The sequence below is a fragment of the Sciurus carolinensis genome, chromosome 1 (genome assembly GCF_902686445.1).
Source record: "Sciurus carolinensis chromosome 1, mSciCar1.2, whole genome shotgun sequence".
NCBI lineage: Eukaryota > Metazoa > Chordata > Mammalia > Rodentia > Sciuridae > Sciurus > Sciurus carolinensis.
In genome coordinates, this window is record NC_062213.1 from 202772632 (window position 1) to 202791668 (window position 19037).

Consider the following 19037-nt stretch of genomic DNA (forward strand, 5'->3'; position numbering starts at 1 on the left):
GCTCACGAGCACATGCACACGCCTGCGCACGCGCGCGTACACACACACACACACACACACACACACACACACACACACACACACACACACACGATCGCCCCACCCTGCCCCTGGGGCGCTCACCTCTTCTCCAGCAGAACCCAACGTGCCTGGGCACCATTTCCTTGCCAGGTCAGGTCCCTGGGGTGCCTATGAGCCTCAGATGGGTGAGGCCAGCTGTCTCACCTGGCACCTTCCTCTTCACCCAGCTCACTGTCCCCTGCCTGACCGGAGCAAGGCTGACCGGAAAGATCACTGGGCCACTATCGTTCCCTGGTCAGGACAGGGCCACCGAGCCTCCACAGCCCCTCCACCTCCCTGACCTCCAGCACCTGGTCCTGCTCGTAAGTGACTAAGCGATTTCTCCCTCAGAGCCCGTCTGCCAAGAGGCCCCGCTGGCTGCAGAACTGCACCAGGGTGCCCGGAGCCGCACGCGCTAAACCCATAATTAGCGAGTCCTCTTCTTGGGAAAGAAAACCCCTCCATGTTTTGTTTTGTTTTATTTTCCCCTTAAACGAAACAAATCCACCCACGTAGTTACTGGAAACGCGAGCATGTGAAACTGAGCCGTTTGCAAAGAGAATTAGTCAGCAACCTTGTGAGCAGAGCGCTCCTGAAGGTGGGGCTGCCTTGCTCCTGAGTCCCCACCCAGGAGAGGCCTGGAGGCCCCCGCCTCCCCGCCGGCCCACTCACAGTGCACTTCAGACGGCAGGTGACGGCCTGGCGGTGGGTCAGAGCTCGAACGCAGCCCTGCACTGAGGGCTGCAGATGCAGATGCAGGGTGCAGAGGAGCCTCCTCCAGAGGCTGGACGCCCACTCAGGACTCCACATTCCAATCCACCCCTCTGAGGTGTTGAGTCCCTCACCTGTAAATTGGGGGTGACAGACCCCACTGGCTGTGAGTGCTGGAGAGCTGAGCTGCAAGAGGCAAGATGACCCACAGGATGGTTCCTGATTAGGTGCCCGTGGGTAGGACAGCTGAGATGGGCAGATGGGGCCATCTTAGGGCTCCATCCCTCAGAGCCAGCATGGGTCTCTTGTCACAGCGGGATCTGCTGTCTTGGTCCCCAGCCCTGTGCTTACCCACCACACAGTCAGGTGAGGTGAGCAGCGGTAACCCAACCGCCGGCAGGAATAGCTGGAGTCCCAGCCTCCCTGGGCCCAAGCTGTGTGACCCTGCAGGGCCTCTTAGCCTGGCTGTGCTCACCTCGACTGCTCCTGAGAGCAGATTCATCCCATGGACATTTTACGTTGAAGAGTGCAGTGTTGTGGCTGGTAAATTAAAAACTCACTGAATTATCTGCCAACATTTAAAAGTCTGGACTCTTGGTGTCTCTTAGGGAGAGAGAAAGGACGCTATGGCATCAGCAGGCTCTACTCCCCGGGGCCACCCCCAGGAGGACATGCAGGTCCTGCTTTGCCACAGTCCCCATCCACTGCACTACAGTCTTCCTTCCTGGGCTCCTGAAGCATGCAGTTTGTGACCCAGTTTAAAACCCTAATTTTATCTAGGAGCACGGCCTCAGTCACTTGCTACTAGAAATATCCACAGGAAGTGTCCCTCGGGAAGGTAATTAAAGTCTTAGGCGAAAGGCTGATTCTCCTTGGAGGAAACCAAGACGATGTGAGAGGACCCTCTCCCAGGCTGCTGGAGGGGCCCCAGGTGAAGCTGCCACCTTCTGAAATTCTGTATGGGATTTCCTAGACGAAGAGCGGGGCATGTGTCCCAGGAGCTGCCGCTGCGTGCCCTGGCCGCCCCCTCTCCTGGCGAGGGAGCACCGACGGTGCCTTGGCTCGCGCGCCTGGCTTGCAGGAGAGTGGAGGTGCGGGTGAGTGGCACCCAGCAGGGGGGTTCTGGGGTGGCTTCCGGGACCCCAGACTTCCCAGTCAGCCAGCTGGTTTGAGTATTTGGGAGGGGATGGAAGGGCTCGCTGGAACACGGCTGCATCCATTCACAGCCCAGCAGAGACACTGAAATGTCTGGTGGACACGGGAGGGGGGAGAGGGTGGGCAAGTTCCGGTTGCCGTGGTCCCTCCTGAGGGGGACAGTGCAAGACAGGCTCTCCAGTTTTCCCACCTCTCCAACGACCCCCTTCTTCATTCATTCAACCAGCACGAGCACCTGCTGAGGGCCAGTTCCCAAGGCACAGCGGTGGGTGAGCCGGACGCTCCTCAATGCACCCTGGGACCACAGGTGAGCTGGACGCTCCTCAGTGCACCCTGGGACCCATGCCTGGCACTGGCCAGCACCCTCTCCTTATGGCTAAGGCTTCCCTCCACTGGGAAGGCACACCCCGTCCAGGACTTAAGGCTGCCCAGCACTGCAGTGGCCTCTGCTTCTTGCCCCTCCCCATCCCAGATCCTGAACCCCTTTCAGCTCGGGGGCTATGTGGACAAGTTGGAAGCACAGCTTGACTTCTTGGCTGTGTGACCTCAGACAACACATTTGACTTTTTTTGTTTCACTTTTCCCATCTGTAAAATGGACCCCAGAGTCCCCGCTTGACAGGGTTCTTGGCAGCAGGACATAAGCTAATGAGGCCGAGGGCCTAGAAGAGTCACAGCATGTACAAGCACTCCGTGCACACCGAGCAAACCGGCCTTGTTTCTGAAGGACAGGTGGCCCACCACGGACACATGGAGCCTTGGGCCTGGCTCTGGACAACTGGTACACGCTGCCCCGGGTGCCTGACCTCCACGGCCTCCACACGGGACCACAGTGCACTGGGGCAGCTTTCCTCAGGTGCTATCCAAAACCACTCCACTTTCATCAGCCAATCACTCCAAAATTCAGTTCGCGAGCTGCTTGTCCAACACACCGTGATGGTGCCTCCTGAATTGCTCCCGGCACTTACAGAACTTGGGAGAACTGTCCCCCAGCCACTCCTGTCCCCACCTGTAGGGCATGTTGCAGTCACGAGAAGAAATAAATCCAAGGCAGGGCTCGGGGGCTGCCTGACTGTGCCCGTGTCCAAAAATCCTCGACGTGGACACGTATAGCAGGTGACCGTGTGGCATGTGAATTACACCTCGGTAACACATGACTCCTGCATCGGCTCCCACTGCATACACTCTGATGCCAGAAGAGATAGCGCTGCACTGCCTATAATATCGAGTGAGGTCAGGCGCTCCAGGTTTTGTCTTGTAAGAAGTCCAGAGAGAAAGATAGGGCCAGAGAGGACAGGGACAACTGTCCAGGACACACACTCCTTCCTCTCAAGAGTCCCTGGATCTCAAGATCTGCAGGCTGGCCGAAGGAAGGCAGAAAACCAGCCTGCTTTTCACTTTGTCCAAACACCGCTAGTTCATCTGACTTGGGGTGACACAGGGTGCAGACCACAGAGAGAGTTCACTTTCCCCAGGGATGCTCCAAACCCATCATCCCAGGAAGAAAATAGAGGCCACACCCCTAAATGCCTGGAACCCAGTAGGTAAAGCCACATTTCACACCTGACACCCAGTAACTTGAAGAAACACCTGGTGCTGCCTGCTTGGCCTTGGTATCCTGGATTTCTTTTCAATCCCTACCAGTTCATGGCAAGTGTTTCTGAGAGACGGTGGGGGCAGGGAGGAGGTGGGAGAAGGCCACACACAGATGGCCTCTGGAGGGGTCTCCAAACTTATCCTCAGCAGTTCAGACTGCTTCCCCCAAAGTCAAAACTTATACAGACCCTCTTAAAATAACATAGGGCCACTCTGGTTCAAATGGCCTATCTTCCCCACTCCAACATGGTGGTCTGAGGCTCTGCAGGAAACCCAGGACCAAATGGGTAGGCATTCTGGGGAAGCTCCGTTTTGCCCCCAAAGCCCATGAGCCCCATCTGATCTTTTCTAGGACTTCAATGTTATTCCTAAGCCTGATGGATTTTTCCAGAAAGAAGGATGCTCCATCCATAGTAGAGGGTCAAGGGACTGAGCAGCAATCCTTGATGCTGAGTGATCAGGGCCTGGGATTCAAGATACCAGTCTCTGCTCTTGTCTGTGTTTGAAATTTTCCATCATAAAAATACACAAACTGACAGCAGAGCAAAACCTCAGCTGTGGCGAGACACATCAGGGGAAGAAAGAAACCCAGTCATGGTGAGGACTCGGCTCAGACGCAGCCTCCGGGTCAGCCCGTCTGGGCATCTCTCTCAGAGGAGGCACCGTGACAGCCAGGACAGAGCCGGCATTCAGGGAACAGAGGCTGAATGATGAAGGGACTTAGAAAAGAAAAAGGAAAAAAGAAATTTAAAACAACAACAAGAAAAAACCTCATCCTGAGCCACCCAGCCAGCTCTGAGTGTGGGCTGGGGTTGACTGGGCACTGGCTTTGAGGGACCCTGGAGGGCAAGAGGCAGAGGCAAGAGAAGGACCTGGCCCTGTGAAGCTGCTCAAAACTGGCCCAACAGGATAAAACCGGAGAGGGGGAATCTCTTCTTGGACATCACATTTCCCCAAAGATGAGGAAGTCTTTTCAGAGGAACCCCGACACTTCCAAGCAGTTCACAGACGATGCCAGTGAACTGAACACGCAGGCTGCGCCTCAGGATGGCTTCTCTGAGCTTTGCAGACATCAGGCGACCTTTCTCATCAGAGAAGACCCTGTACAAAGAGAAACGCTCTTGGGTCTCCTCCTGCCCCTGGTCTTCAGAGGGATCCAGAAACACAGTTCTGATTCCCAGAAACACCCGGATGCTCCCGAGCACATGACGGGAGCACCTGGTCTCCCGCGAGATCCACCTTTCTGACTCCTGTGCTGAAATCTCTGGTTCGCATGGGGTTTCCTGGGATCCATCTAACAGGCTGTTTCTCTGTGGCCTTCCCACGGCAGGCGCAGGAGTGTCCATCACCACGCCCATCCGCAAGGAAAGATTCAGGGCAACAGAGCAATACCGCCACCCAGACACCAGGTGCCTCAGGCAGACCCTCAGCCAAGCCGCCAAGCAGACATCAATGATCTGCCTGGGAGAGTCCCCTCAGGGGCCAGAGGAAAGGACAAGGGAGTGGACTTGGGTCTCCTAAGGAACACCGACCGGGGCCTCTAGTTACCGAGCTTTAAATGCAAGGAAGCACAGACAAATTGAGAAAAAACCGTTCTAGATTCTCCATGCATCTCAGGAATAACTTGGGGGGGTAAATGGTGGAGGAGGGACGCAAGGCCACCCTGTTCTAACTGACAGCCCCTGCCTGGCATTTGATATAGCCCTCAGTCTTCCCAGGTCCCCCTCCTGACAGCCAGGCTTCCAGCCCCCAACTCTGCAACCCCCCAGCCAAAAGGAATCCTCCTGAAGGCCCTGTGCCCATGCATGCCCAGAGCACCCTGGCAGCTCGCCGTCACCCCCTGCACACACATGCTGGATCACTGTCTCTCGAGGGCCTTGGGCTGCCTCCCAACCTGTCCCCAGAACACGGGAAACATCACTCAATGATGCTGGTGGGTCCAGTGGTCACCGGGAAGCCCGGCGGGCCTTCCAACACGCACACCTCTTGCAGCTTCAGCGTCTCTGAAGCTCACTTTTTTCATCTGCCTCTCGGGGCTTTAGGACAAGAAACCGACTGATGATGTCAAGCAAGTGCCTGGCACACAGCAAACACTTGGGGACTGGAGGCCTGGCAGGGCCCAATAAAGGCAAGGACTCTTCCCAGGAGATGGGAAGTGAACCCCTGGGCTAAATGCTGACCACGCATCGGGGGAGAAGGCAAGAAAAAGTCGTCGGGCTTCAACGAGGGATTGAGAGAGAATCATTCCAGTGATCCACGAATCCCAGGGAGGACTCCGGGAGTCTCCCACTCCCAGGCCACTCCTCAGTCCCCTCCATCCCATTCATCAGGCTGCTGAATGTGACGTGTCTTGCTGACCCTCTCTTCAACCACTCGTTTCTTCCTGTTCCTTTTCTGTGGCAGGGATAGGTCAAGGTGTCCACCAGGAGCCAAGCTGTGGTGGTTCCTGGCTCTTCCCCTGGGTAACCAGGTGATCCCGAATTAGTCCCAAATTTCACATCCGTAATGGGGTGACACCTGACCTTGGGGTACCATAGACACCTTGAAGACTTCATGCCCACACAGCAGCATCTGCTTCTCCTCTCCCCAGTGTCTCCCTGTCCATGTCCCCAGGGCACTCTGGGCATCACTGTCACCAGAAATGATCCTGTCTCTCCTGATACATTGATTGATCTCTGCAAGCAAGATCCCACTCCACTCTTCGTCTCCACAGCCCCAGCAAACTGACTGCATACAGTAGGTGCTCAGTAAATGTTTGAATGCAAGAATGAGCGACAAGGGGTCCAAGAACAGCTCCCGAGGAGGCTCCTTTGGAGTCCCTGACCTCCCACAGGGGCTTGGAGGAAATTCCAGCTGAGGCTGACACCCGGGCCGTCAAGTCCATGGGGAGGGAGGCCTGGGGAGGGCCAGAGCCCCAAACACCCACTGCAGTTGTGCGCTGTGGCCAGCGCTGACGCACGTCACCTCCCTGAAACCTCCAAGCCACCCCAGGAGGTGGCAGACACACCACACCACAGGAAAGGAAGCCCAGCCTAGCTGCAAGGCCCCTGAGCCCACAAGGGACTATCCCCAGGGTCCAGCTGGGAGCCTCTGGCTATAGGCCCTGTCTGCTCTCCACTGTCCTGTGGTGTCCACACCCTGCATGGTGCTCGGAGGGGACATGCATGTGGCTGGGTCACTGACAGCAGGGAATGAGCTCATTGCAGAGCACCGTAGAGGGGCTTGCAGGATAGCCCACAGAAAAGGGTGAGGAAGCTGGGCTGGTGGGCACAGAATGAGCTGGGTGGGGACATCTGTACTGGGGACAGAGTTGGGGTCAGCAGAACACAGGTGATGATGACTGAGACCACCAGGAGGAGCAGGACCCTCGAGAGGAGGAAGGTGGGCTGAGAGTGCAAAGAGGGGCAGAGGAGGGGGAGGGGTGAGGACAGCAGCCAGCAGAGGGGTGGTCGAGCTGAGAAGAGCCGTGACTGGGCAGTGTGCACGGGTCTTCAGTGGCTGCCACTGAGCAGTTCTGGTGACAGGGGCTGCTGGAGAGGCCTAGCAGGGCCAGGGACATAAGGAAGTGGAGACCAGACGTGCTGACCACACTCCGGAGACCTGGGATTGGAGGCTGGATGGTGGCTGGGTGGTGGGGGTGCTACTCCTCTCACCCAGTAATACATTTGGGGGGTCAGTGGCCAAGGGCCATGGGGTATCCACTCATGAAATGGCTGCTGGGCCCCTACTGGCTCCCACAAGCCCATTTCCCCAGCAGGTCCTTAAAAGCACAAGATGAAGCCACTCTTGCGGGGCGGGTGGGGAACATAAGAGACCAAGTGTCCATCAACAGATGAGTGGATAAGCAAAAGCAATGTATCCTTCCTTCTAAAGGAAAAGCTGACATGTGCTGCAACACGGATGGACAAGGAGGACACCGTGCTAAGTGCAAGGAGTCATGCACAAAGGTCAGGTACTGCGTGACTCCACACGTCTGAGAGGCCCAATGTAGACAAATATGTCCACACGGGCATAAGATGGTGGTGTCAGAGGCTGGGGGAGGGGGCTGGGGAGTCAGGGTTCAGTGGGGACACAGTATTGGATTGGGAAGATAGAAAGTTCTAGAGATGGTTGGTGGTGATAGTTACATAACAATGTGAAGGTGCTTAATGCCACTGAACTGTACACTTGGAAATGGTTAAGGTGGTAAATTTTATATTATTTGTGTTTTACTACAATTTGAGAGAGAGAGAGAAAAGCATAAAACTGTAAACCAAGGGAGGCCTTCCCAGATGGCTCTAGGGCACCATGGCACCCACCTTGAGAGACCAGGTACGAGTGTCACATAATTGGCAGAGGTGGCCTCTCCCTATACATGGAGCTAAGAAGGGCTCTGTCCTAGCTCCAGAGGAAAATGCCAAGAACCAGGAAGTTCCATCCCTGAGCTGTCTTGTCTCATGTCACACACTCTTCTGCTGAAGTATTGGCTTCCTTGGAAAGAAGGTTCCAGTGCCTGTCTCTAGCCCAGAACTCTCTCCAGCAACAGGCCTAGTTGTCATCTGGACGTGTCCACTTGGTCACTTCCATTTAGGACAGGTTCAGAGCACCTCTATGTATCTAGTTCCCCAGCCCTCACGCCAGGGTCTTCAGACGCTAAGACCTTTAAACCAGCAGCTCCTCAGAGACCTCTGCAATGCTTCACCCTTCTCTACGCCTCACATTCGAACAGTTGCCCAAGCCTGCCCACGCCACCTCAACGTGCTTCCAGATTCCATCCCAACTGGCAGGTCAGGGCTGTGCCCTGGCACCTCCCCCATCCTTCCAGCTCCAGTTTCCTCACCAGATTCTTAAGGTCTCCATGACAGCTTTCCAGAGAGACTGACAGAGAGGTAAATGAAAGAGGATTTAATGGGGGAACTGGCTCATGATATGGAGGCCGAGAAGACCCACAAGTGGCCGTCTGCAGGCTGGAGAGAGTCAGAGAAGCCAGTAGTATGGGCCAGTCCATGTCTGAAAGTCTCCGAACTAGGGAAACCAGCAACGTAACACAGTCTAAACCTGAAAGCCCCAGAGCTCAAGAGCCAGGGAGTTGCAGGGAGATGGGACTGTGTGAGCCCCAGAATCTAAAGGCCAGAGAACCTGGAGTTCTAACACACAAGGACATGAGAAAAAGGTGTGCCGGCTCCAGAAGACAGAGCAGAACACCCTTTGCCGTGGTTTGGAAGTGTTTTCCCAAAGGGCTTATGTTGGAAACTTAACCTCCAAATTCATGTTAACACTACTTGGAGCCAGGGCCTTTGGAGGTCATTTGGGTTAGGGGAGGTCATGAGGATGTAGCCCCATGGCATTAGTGGCTTTATAAAGAGGAGGAGGAGGAGGAGAGATCCAAAGCAGCACCTTGCTCTCTCTTGCCATGTGATGTCCTCCACCATGTTAGGATGCAACAGGAAGGCCCTCACCAGATGCCAGCAGATCACCATAATTTTTATTTCCCAGCTTCCAGAACCATGAGCTAAATAAACCTCTGCTATTTGTAAATTACCCAGTCTTGGGTGTTTAGTTATCATAAAAGGAAATGGATGAAGACAATTCTCCTCCATCTTTTTGTTCTATCTGGGCCCCTAGATGACTGGATGGTGTCCACCCACCCACACTAAGGGCTGGTCTTGCCCACTCAGTCCTCCACTCTCCCACAACCTCCTCTGGGAACACCCTCACAGACACACCTAAGGTAGCCCAATCATCCTAATCAAATGCCAAACTATCTGGATTTCGGTAGAAAAGGGCTGGGTTCAGGGTCTACCGAAGCACTGAGAATAATTAATGCTTTACCAGCCAACTGGGTACCCCTTAGTCCAGTCAAACTAATGCCTCAAATCAACCATTCTAAGTCCACCCCTTCTCAATTGGCATCCACCACATCTCCTCAAACCTATTTATTCTCCAAATAAAGACAAGAGTGTGGCCATGGTTCCACTAAGCACGACATGACTGTCCCACATACCACAGAACATGCAACGGTGCCCTCCCCAGAGGAGGAGGTAAGTGGTGTTTACTCCTCTCCTGATGACCTTAACCAAAACACTAGGATGTGAAAGTAACCATGATTGAACAGAATCGCCACCACATCTTCTGTCACATGGGAATGGTAAGAGAGGAAAGCCTTAAAGAAGCAGGAAGGAGTACGCAGGGCCATGACAGCCCTGGTCTCTGCAACTGGTCCCCGGCTGCAGTGGGACTTACAGCCACCTTCTTCTCCCCATTCTGTACTCCCTTTCCCTGCTACTGGTGCCTACACAGGTCATGATCTTGACCTGACTGGGTACCCCAAACCTTCATTCCTGAAGGCTCTGAGCCACTACAGGGTTGGGGGGTTGTTTCCCACTGACCTAAATCATGGGACATGATTAGCAGTGCTAAGAGACGCCCAAGGAACCTCCGTATGCCAGAGGCACTCTTCCTTGCCTCCATTGTGGGCCAGTGGTCCAACGCCCCTTGGTGGTCTGGATCAGTCACCCCAGTCCACACCCTGACTCTCCACCTGCTGACTCAAGGCCCAAGGAGCACATGGAGGTCGAAGGGCTGTCTTAACTCCCACTTCAATGGAATCATTGTGTGTCTCCTGGTGGAAGCACTCCTGTCTCTGGAAGAGACCTCTGGCCAGCAGAGCACACATCATGGGAACAGGAAGCAAAAACGTTGCTAGTGGGTCACTAGGGGTAATGGCCAGTTCACTCCCATCTCCACCCTCACTTCCCAGACCCATGAACTCTGGCTATGGGACAAACAGCACCACGTGATGGATACTGACTCAGAGCACACGCAGCCTTTTGGATGGCCTGCCTCAGTCCCGCAAGGTATCGCCACCTACTTGTCACTGTAACTATGTTTTCAAATTCCACCATTCTATTGAGCCAGTTGCTGGGGACATGGTAAGACCCATGAATCCCATGAGCTTCATAAGCCCAGTGCCACACTTCTTTGGCTGTAAAGTAAAGCAATGTCATGCAGAATACCACGAGAGTGGACAAGGACTTCTGTGAGTCTGCAGATGGGAGTACTGGCAGGAGCCTCGTGTGAACAGGAAAATCCATTCCCGGGACAAGAACCTAGTTCAGCAAGGATAAAAGGCTGCCTGCTACATGATGGAAGGGGTGCAACCAATATACCACCTGGTGGCTGGCTGATCATCCCAGGAAACAGTGCCATATTGGGGCTCAGCGTTGGTCTCTGCTACGGGCACCCAGAAGAGCTCTAACAGCACAGCCGTGGTGACTAGAAGTGCGTGCTGCTGAGCCCACACTCAACTTTTTCCCTGCCACTACAGCCACTTTGCTCATGAGCCCATTGATGGCAGGGGAGGTTGGGGAAGGAATGGGTCACCCTATCCAACTGATTATTAAGTCCTTACCTACTGAGGTCACCTTTTTGGTGGACATTCACATGGGACACAACTATCTTCGTATCCTTTGTCCACTCATTGCAACCGAGTTTCCAATCACGTCCCCTCCAAGTCAGACCCCTGGCTACAGCCCATGAATCAGTGCAGAAGCACATGTTGGGCCATTTCTCCTCCCAAGCAAAGTACACAGTCGGTTCACTGCCCAGGGTTCTGCCCACTCCTTTCGCTTCTGTCCTTCAGGGGCCTCCCAGTAAAACCATGATCCCTTTAGGTACAGAGCGGGAGGCAAAAGGCAGTGGGAACTCTGGCCATTAGAGCCACTCTTCACCTAACTTACTTGTGCCTTCAGGACCCATCGTGTACACAGCACTTCCAATAAAAGGGAGTGCACTTTGCACACCCAACTTTATGCCTTGCTGCATCAGATAATGCCCCATTCCTAATGAGCAGCTTGGGTCAGAAGGTAACTTGGCCCACAGCCAAAGGCTGTTTCCACCAAGGCCCACTAGCACCTTCTGTCTCTCAAAGAGAAGTTGCTCGTGGATGATAGCTAGGCCTTGCTCCAAAATCTCAAAGGCCTGGGCTGTGATTCACCTGTCTGCCACCGGCTTTCCAAGCATCATTGGATCTGCTGGATCAAGTGGTTCAAGTGGCAGAGCAGCCTGGAGAGTGGCTCAGGCCTGCCACAGGGCCTTCCCCTGTTCTGGGCCCCACTCACACCAGCAGCTTATGGGGACAGGCTAGAGTAACATCCAAAGGAGGGATGAACTGGCTTCAAAATCAAATAGCTCCACTAGCACTGGGCCTCATTCCCAGCTGGGGTAGGAGGTCAAGTGCAACAACTGATCCTTCAGCTTGGAAGGAATCTCTCAATGTGCTCCATGCCACTGGGCCCCTAGAAATTTCACTCAGGTAGAAGGTCCTTGAACCACCAGAGAACCATTTTCTGACATGAAAATCCCTTACCAATAAGTGCGGAGTGGTTTTTATTTCTTAATTAGTAGGTTCAATCAGCAAAACATCATCCACGTAATGGGCCAGTATATTCTGTGAAGGGGAAAGGTGAGCAAGATTCCTGTGGATTCAATGGGCACAGCACTGGAGAATTGAAATAGCCCTGAAGAAGGACAGTGCAGGTGTACTGCTGGCCTGGCCAGCTGAAAGCAAACTGCTTCTGGCGGCCATCATGGACTGGAGAAGGAGACATTTGCAGCATCAAAATAGCTGCACACCAGGTACCAGGCCATGTGTTCACTGGTAGGGCAACTGCAGTTGGAGCCACCACCTGGCCGGGCCCAAGGGATCCCACCATCATTCTCCAGGATTCGCTGTCTTTGGTCGAATGGGCAGGCTGGATGGGGATGCAGTAGGAGGCACACCCTGCACCTCTCAAGTCCTTGATGTGGCACTAATCTCTGCAGTCCCAACAGGGGTGTGACATGGCTTCGAATGCACTGTCTCCCTAGGTGGAAGAGGCTCTGATGGCTTCCTTTGGCCTCTGCCTCCACAGTAGACCTCAGTCCACTGGAAAACCAGTGTCAGGATTCTGCCTGTCGCCCAAGCATGTCTATCCCTTGTGTATTCTGGAGCTAAAAAAAAACAACCGCAGGACATGTTTGTGGACCCATTAGACCCACAGTGAGTTGGACTTACGCTAAGACTCCTGATCACCCGATCCCCATGTCTGTCTCTGGCTGGAGGACCACAATGACATTTCTGGTCCCTGGAACCAATGTCAACTCAGAGCCAGGGTCCAGTAGTACCAGAAAATCTGATTATTTACTTTCCCCGTGCATAGTCCCCCTGGTAAAAGGCCATCAGTTCCTTCGAGGTATGCCGGGGGAAAGACAACAATATAAATTTTTGTTAGGGTGCTGGGTCCCAACTCAAAAGGACCTGGCCTCCCTGTCATCCAGCAGCTGAGGGTGACACACCAGCTCAGATCTGTGAACTCACTGAGGAACCACGATTCTCTCTTTTCCTGGGTTTGAGTCGGACTTTAGTCCACTCACCCTGCAAGTTTTCTGCTTATACAGACCAGGGAAGATGGGTGGCAGGCTTCCCGTCTATCTCACATCCAGGAACACCATGATTAACTCCCCAGCGCCCCAGGTCTGCAGGAGCCAGACTCCTGATTGCTGCCTTGCCGCGCTGTCCGCGAAGGTAATTACTAATCCCGTCCACCTCGCCTCGGGTGGGCGAGGGCCGCCACTTGGCCCCATCACTACAGGATCCAATTACTCCCACTGCATTTCGGTTTTCTAATTGAATGATTGCAGTTCCCTATCAGGTCTGGCATACAGAAAAGAGATCACAGAGCTCTTCAAGAACACCAGGCCTCCCTCCCCACCCAGATTCATTTCTCAGAGCACTGGTGAACCGAGCTCTTCTGGACCCTCCCAGCGGGGGTCGGTAGGGCTTAAGTGCCAAATTCACTCTAGCATTCTAGTCTCCTAAGCCTTTGAGGCCAAACCCAGGGAGACCAGGCATCTCCCACGCATGCACGGTGGGTTATCTTTTGATCCATGTTCTTCAGTTCACCAAACGGTGGGATTCATTCATTCCTCCCTGGGCTGCAAGATTAAATGCAGACTCTCAACATCAATAAATTTAGCCTGACCCGACTTCATGTTCACGCACTCGATATCCAATCCCACACACATTCCTGGGTTCCTGCTTGTATCAACTAGAAAACTAGATCGGGGGAGGAGAGGGTAAGGGAAGGACCAGGGAGTGAGACTCATCACACTGTTGTGAGCCTGTGCAGATGCAGCACAAAAATCCCACGATTACATACAATTATAGTGCACCAATAAAAAAAACAAAAAAGAAAGCTCACGAAGTTCTTTGGAAGTGCTGTGCACCTCCCCATGCTGTGTCTTGCTTTAGGGTGAGGTGATCCAAGGGCAAAGCCACTTTGCTCCCTGGAGAGGGGATGACCAGAAAGCAAGTGGAAGATGTAGGAGCTCCTCCCAACACAGGGTGTGGGTTTAACAACCAGAGAGGCCGGAAGCAGAGCCAGCAGCTGCAGGTGGCCACAGGTAGATCCCTCCAACCCTGGGAAGCTAAATTCCTTACCCAAGGGTGGGGTTCACATCCCAGTTTCCTTCATTGTGGAGCCAAATCATCCACTGTTTCCTTCCTTTCCAAGAGGTGCTCTCAGGGGGCAGAGGCTCCAAGACCCCTCCAGAGACCTGTCACCTGCACAGCAAATTCAACAGGGACCAGCTTGGGTTGAGGTCCAGCCCAGAGCTTGTTGACAGATCATTCCCACATCCCCTGACGCCCAGGCCTGCCACGAGCCCCCAAGCCACACTGCAGAAGGCTCAGACTCCAGGGCAGGCCTCCAGGCCATGCCTTGACAGACTGTCCCAACCATGTCTCCAGGGAACTCTGGGCAGCTTATACCGATTGCTGATGGGGTACCCCTCATGATCTCCAGACTCATCATTTTTAATGTTGGGCAATGAACGGAACCATAACAACACAAAACAAGCAGGGAACTGCCAAAGGCTCCAGGCAGTGGCAATGAGACAGACCCCCCCAATGAGCTATCGGGTCCCACAGTCCTCCCTCTGTGAGGGCTCGGCGTCAACCTCACCTTCAAGGTGGAAGGCAGGGCTCCACCACTCAGAGGCAGTGAGACCTTGGCCAGGTCACTCGCTGTCGTGGGAAAAGGTGGACAGAAGGAGAACACAGAGCCTGGGGTTCTTAGATCAGAGCCCTTGGCAGCACAGTGCCTGGCACCTGGCTGGGAGCAGGACTCATAGACTGGGAGCGACATAACTACGGAAGTGGACAGCACTGCATTGAGAGCCCGAAGTGGAAGTCCCCTTAGGTCTGGATTGTGTCACTCTGGCTCAGAGGGGAATGGAAGGCCTACGCACCCCTAGGCAGATGGAGGCACACCTGTGCTTCTGTCTGATAACTTTACAGAACAAAAATAGAAATCGATGCACACACACTGGTCACCTCCTATGTCTTGAGAAGAACTGGTGTAAAATCCCCAGATGAAACAGATTCAATGGCTTTGCTAAATGTGAATGTTAAAGAAATAAAAATCTGCAAGTTCCCACCCACCTGGGAGGAGATGGTAGGTGCAAGAAGAGGGCAGGCCAAGGGCAGGCCAAGGGCAGGGGCGAGCATGCGGCAGCACTGCCTCCAGGATCAGGGAGGAATGAAACATCTGTGCTGATTCCAAGGGGCGAGTTTCACACAGCAGCCCCGAGGAACCACTGAAGGGTTGGCCCAGCCTTTCTGGAACAGCCCAAGTACAGCCTCACCCAGCTCCAAAGTGACACCACCCGGGCGCAGAGGACCACTCCTTCCTAAGACCCGTGGCGTCCCCCAGGACTCACTGAAGCCCACGAAGGCCTTGCTCCCTGCTGGGGGCCAATGTGCAACTGCATCTCCTTGCTCCGTTCCTAAGGCATTAGCAAGGCTCAGCAAGAAAAGGAACCCGTAAAGTGACTGCATGAGGAGATTCCAAACCTCTAGGTCTGCAACCCACCCCCCATCTACTGGATAAAGTGCTTGCTGCAGAAGAAAAAGGCAGTAGAAGAGGAGGAGTGTCTCCAATGACCTAATCCAGCCCATCACTTCGCAGCTGCCTGGCCCATGACCTCAGTGCCGGGGACAGTAACCAACAGCAACAGCCAGAACTCGGGAGTCTGGGTCCATAGCCCTGCCTGTGCAATTTGGTTAAGTCAGTCAACCTCTCTGGGCTTCTACTGGGAGGGAAAGGTTGCCCTAAGTGGATGCCTGTAAGAAATGTAGGGCTCCCCTAAAGTAACGTAGGCCTCCCCTAACTCAATGATTCCTTGCCACCTATACCACTAGTGCTTCATCTAGAAACTTCTGCCTCCTAGAGGCAGAAGTTAGGAAGGTGCCGGGCACAGAAGAAGAAGCAGCCCCCACTCTCTCCTTCTGTGCTTACTGCTCTCCTCACACCCAACAACCGGGGATGAAGCCCCCCCCACACACAGCCGTCCTGCCCCCGGACAGAAAATTCTTCCAAGGACATCAAACCTTAGTCATGTGGGATGGCACTCTTACCATGAACACCTGTTAAAACTCAACTCATGACCAGTTTCTGATGCTACCGGCTGGAGTGTTTAATTAAATATTACTCACTCAGGAAGCACTCCCTGCCAACTCACCACCAAACTGAACAGTTCATTTGCAGAGAAAACGAGAAAGGAAAAGAAAAAGAGCCTAAGGCCTCCCTGGTTGGCACCAGCAGGGGCTTCCCCCGTGGGGGGGGGCTGCCGGTGGTCTAGCACAGCCACTTTCAAGAACCAAGCAAGGAAAGTCAAGCTAAGCAGCTCTCAGGAACAGTGGCACCACTGAGGGGTCACCATAGCGCATGCACGCGCACAGGCATGCACGTGCACACACACACAGTCCCTCACTCATACGCACACACAGATGCACACAGAGACATATTCACAGACACACATGGGGCGTGGTGGCACACACCTGTAATTCTGGCTACTCGGCAGCCAGAAGGATCACAAGTCCAAGGCCAGTCTGGGGATGTACCTCAGTGGCAATGTCACAGGAGAAAAGGTGTCTGTGGAGAAGAGTCCTTGAGAGAAGGGGGAACTGGACTCAGGAACAGCAGGGGTCCTTGCCTTACATGATGGGAAAGAATTTCAGCACACGCCAGTCAGGGACATAGACAGAGGTCTATTTAGGAAAGCAGATACTCATTCAAGGGAGAATACAGGCTCTCAAGAGAGATGACTTGGGAGCTAAAGCAATGAAAATGCATTCAAGGGAGAAGGCAGGCTATCTGGAGGATGAGGGACACATTTTAGGGATTCCTACCTCTTCTTTTACAGAAAACTTGATGAGGGTAGGCATGGGAAGGTATGGAGGATTGATATCAGTCTAGTGATCCTGAGATGATTTACAGTGGACCGGTCAGTCTCGGGATCCTCAGGGTGAGGTGGTCTTCATTATCTGACCAGTGGGTAGCACTGGAAAGTCCCCTACACTGGAGGTTTCTCAACAAAATATTGCATCTCTCAATCTATAGGGGGGTTAATTGCTCAGGCAGATTTACAGATTTCCCAGGAATTTGGGAGTAATAGGCCTGGGAGAGAGACTGGTTTGGGGAGTGACAAACATGGAAAAATAATGTGGAACTTCTGAATTAAAATTTATTTCCTTGCCAGGTATGGTGGTGTGCACACCTGTAATCCCAGAAACTTGGGAAGCTGAGGCAGGAGGATCTCAAGTTTGAGATCAGCCTCAGCAATTTGGAGACCCTGTCTCAAAATAAAAAATAAAAGGGCTGTGGATGTGGCTCAATGGTAAAGCCCCCGTAAGTTCCATTCCCATTTTAATTCTTTGTCCTTCCTTTATATCCCGTTTTTAACTTTTTAAAAAAAAATTTCTTAGATCCTTCCTCAGTAGAATCCCCCAGCTCCCAAATTCAATCCCCAGTACTAAAGGGGGAAAAAGATACAGTCATGCCACACACACTCACAGAAACATAATGGACACAGACACAACGGACACAGACACACAGACACAACATACTCACATAACCACATATTATGCCACGGGAATAAGCTCATGGGCCCACCCAGAATCAAACTCACTTAGAGGCACTCAGGAAAACGCAGAGACACACATACACAAAGATACACTGACACACTCACATACAAACACTCATCCACTCAGACACACTCAGGGACGCTCCTCCCAACACAGACACGCGCGCGCGCGCGCGCACACACACACACACACACACACACACACACACACACACACACAACTTCCTGGGAGAACAGCAGCCTCATGGGCACCATTCGCAGTCATCATCTCGGGCTCCTGCCATCCTCCATCACTTGAACAGGACAAGTAACAAGTCCCCGCACACACCCCTGGCGCTGGGGTGACCCATCCCCGCGGTTCCACCCACGGACTCAGGCTGCTTTTGACTTTGTTTTCATCGATTTCCTGACATAACCCTTTGGCTCTCCCTTCGTTGCCGGGAGAAGCCGCGCGGCTCCACCGGCTCCACCGCGGCGGGGCGGGTGGCGCCGTCCCGGTGTCGCCCCGCGGGTTCCCCGGGGTAGGCGCTTGCGAGCGGGGCGGAGGAGCTTGGAGGGGTCAGTTGGTCCGCGAAGCAAATCCCGGTCCGAACGCGGGAAAAGCGAAACTAACTTAGCGGAGCGGGGTCGCGTGGGCCCCGGTGCTGGAGGGGCCGGGCGCATGCCCCCTCCTCGGCCTCAGGGAGTCTCTGGAGCTGGGGTCCTGGGGCGCCCCGACACAGAGGTCGGAAGGGGCAGCCGCACGCCCCGGACCCCTTGTAGGTCTGCAGCTGCCGAGGCTCCATCCCGGGACGCGACGGTTCCCGCTGCCGCCCGGACCCTCTCCCAGTCTCGGTGGGACCCGGGATCCACCACGACCCGCCTGGTCCTGCAGCCGCAGCAGCAGCAGCGGCGCTGGGCGGCGCCCGGCCCCCTCTCCCGGGACCCGCGGCAAGAGTAGGGCTCCGGGAGCCACTGCGGGAGTGGCCATGCTCCCCGCGCCCGCAGCTCGGTCCCCAGCCCGGACGCGCACTGGTCCTCTGTGCTCTGCTCCGCGCCCGCCCAGTCGGTACTCCAGTGTCGCGATCCCCAAGCGCACCCCCACCCGGTCTCCAGTGCCCGGGCCGCGCGCCCACCCACCGGGTCCTCGGTGTCGGGCGCTGCCTACCGCGCGCCGGGAGGCCGCCGCCGCTCTCCGGGACCCAGGAGGCTCGGGGCGCCCGGGCCGCGCCCGCCGCAGGGAGCGAAGTCGCCTCCTCCCCGCGGCCCCGGCGCCAGCGCCTGGAGCCTGTTCCTGCTGCGAGCGCGCTGGCTGCCCGAACGCGACTTCTGTGCTGAGGCGAAAAAGCAACGGATGGCTTTAAAGTGAAAAACGGGGAAAGCGCCGTGGGCGGGCCCGAGGGCGGGGCGTGGGCGGGGCCTCCCGCCCCGCCTCGTCCCTGGCCCCTGGCTGAGCGCTGCGCCGCGGTCTGGGCGCGCGGGTGCGGCGGGCGGGCCTGGGCCCGGGACTGAGGGCGTCACGTGCCCGGCGCTGGCTGGACCGCCCCCTCCCGGAGGCCGCCTTGGCCGCCCGAGGCCGCGGCCCTGCCCCCC

General features: G+C 54.9%; 1 protein-coding gene across 5 annotated transcripts in view; it reads right to left on the reverse strand.

Annotated features, from left to right (window-relative positions):
- Spsb1 (splA/ryanodine receptor domain and SOCS box containing 1) overlaps positions 1–18793 on the reverse strand; it is a 62306-nt gene extending 43513 nt beyond the window's left edge. For 2 of the 5 annotated variants that reach the window (XM_047519586.1, XM_047519590.1), the window contains exon 1: positions 18585–18793. The gene's annotated coding sequence lies outside the window, so the exon portion shown is untranslated. Of the gene's footprint in view, positions 1–123; positions 340–13980; positions 14104–18584 lie in introns of those variants that run through there. The other 3 variants (XM_047519600.1, XM_047519607.1, XM_047519615.1) reach the window with 3 other exon arrangements.
- Positions 18794–19037: the final 244 nt, after the last annotated feature.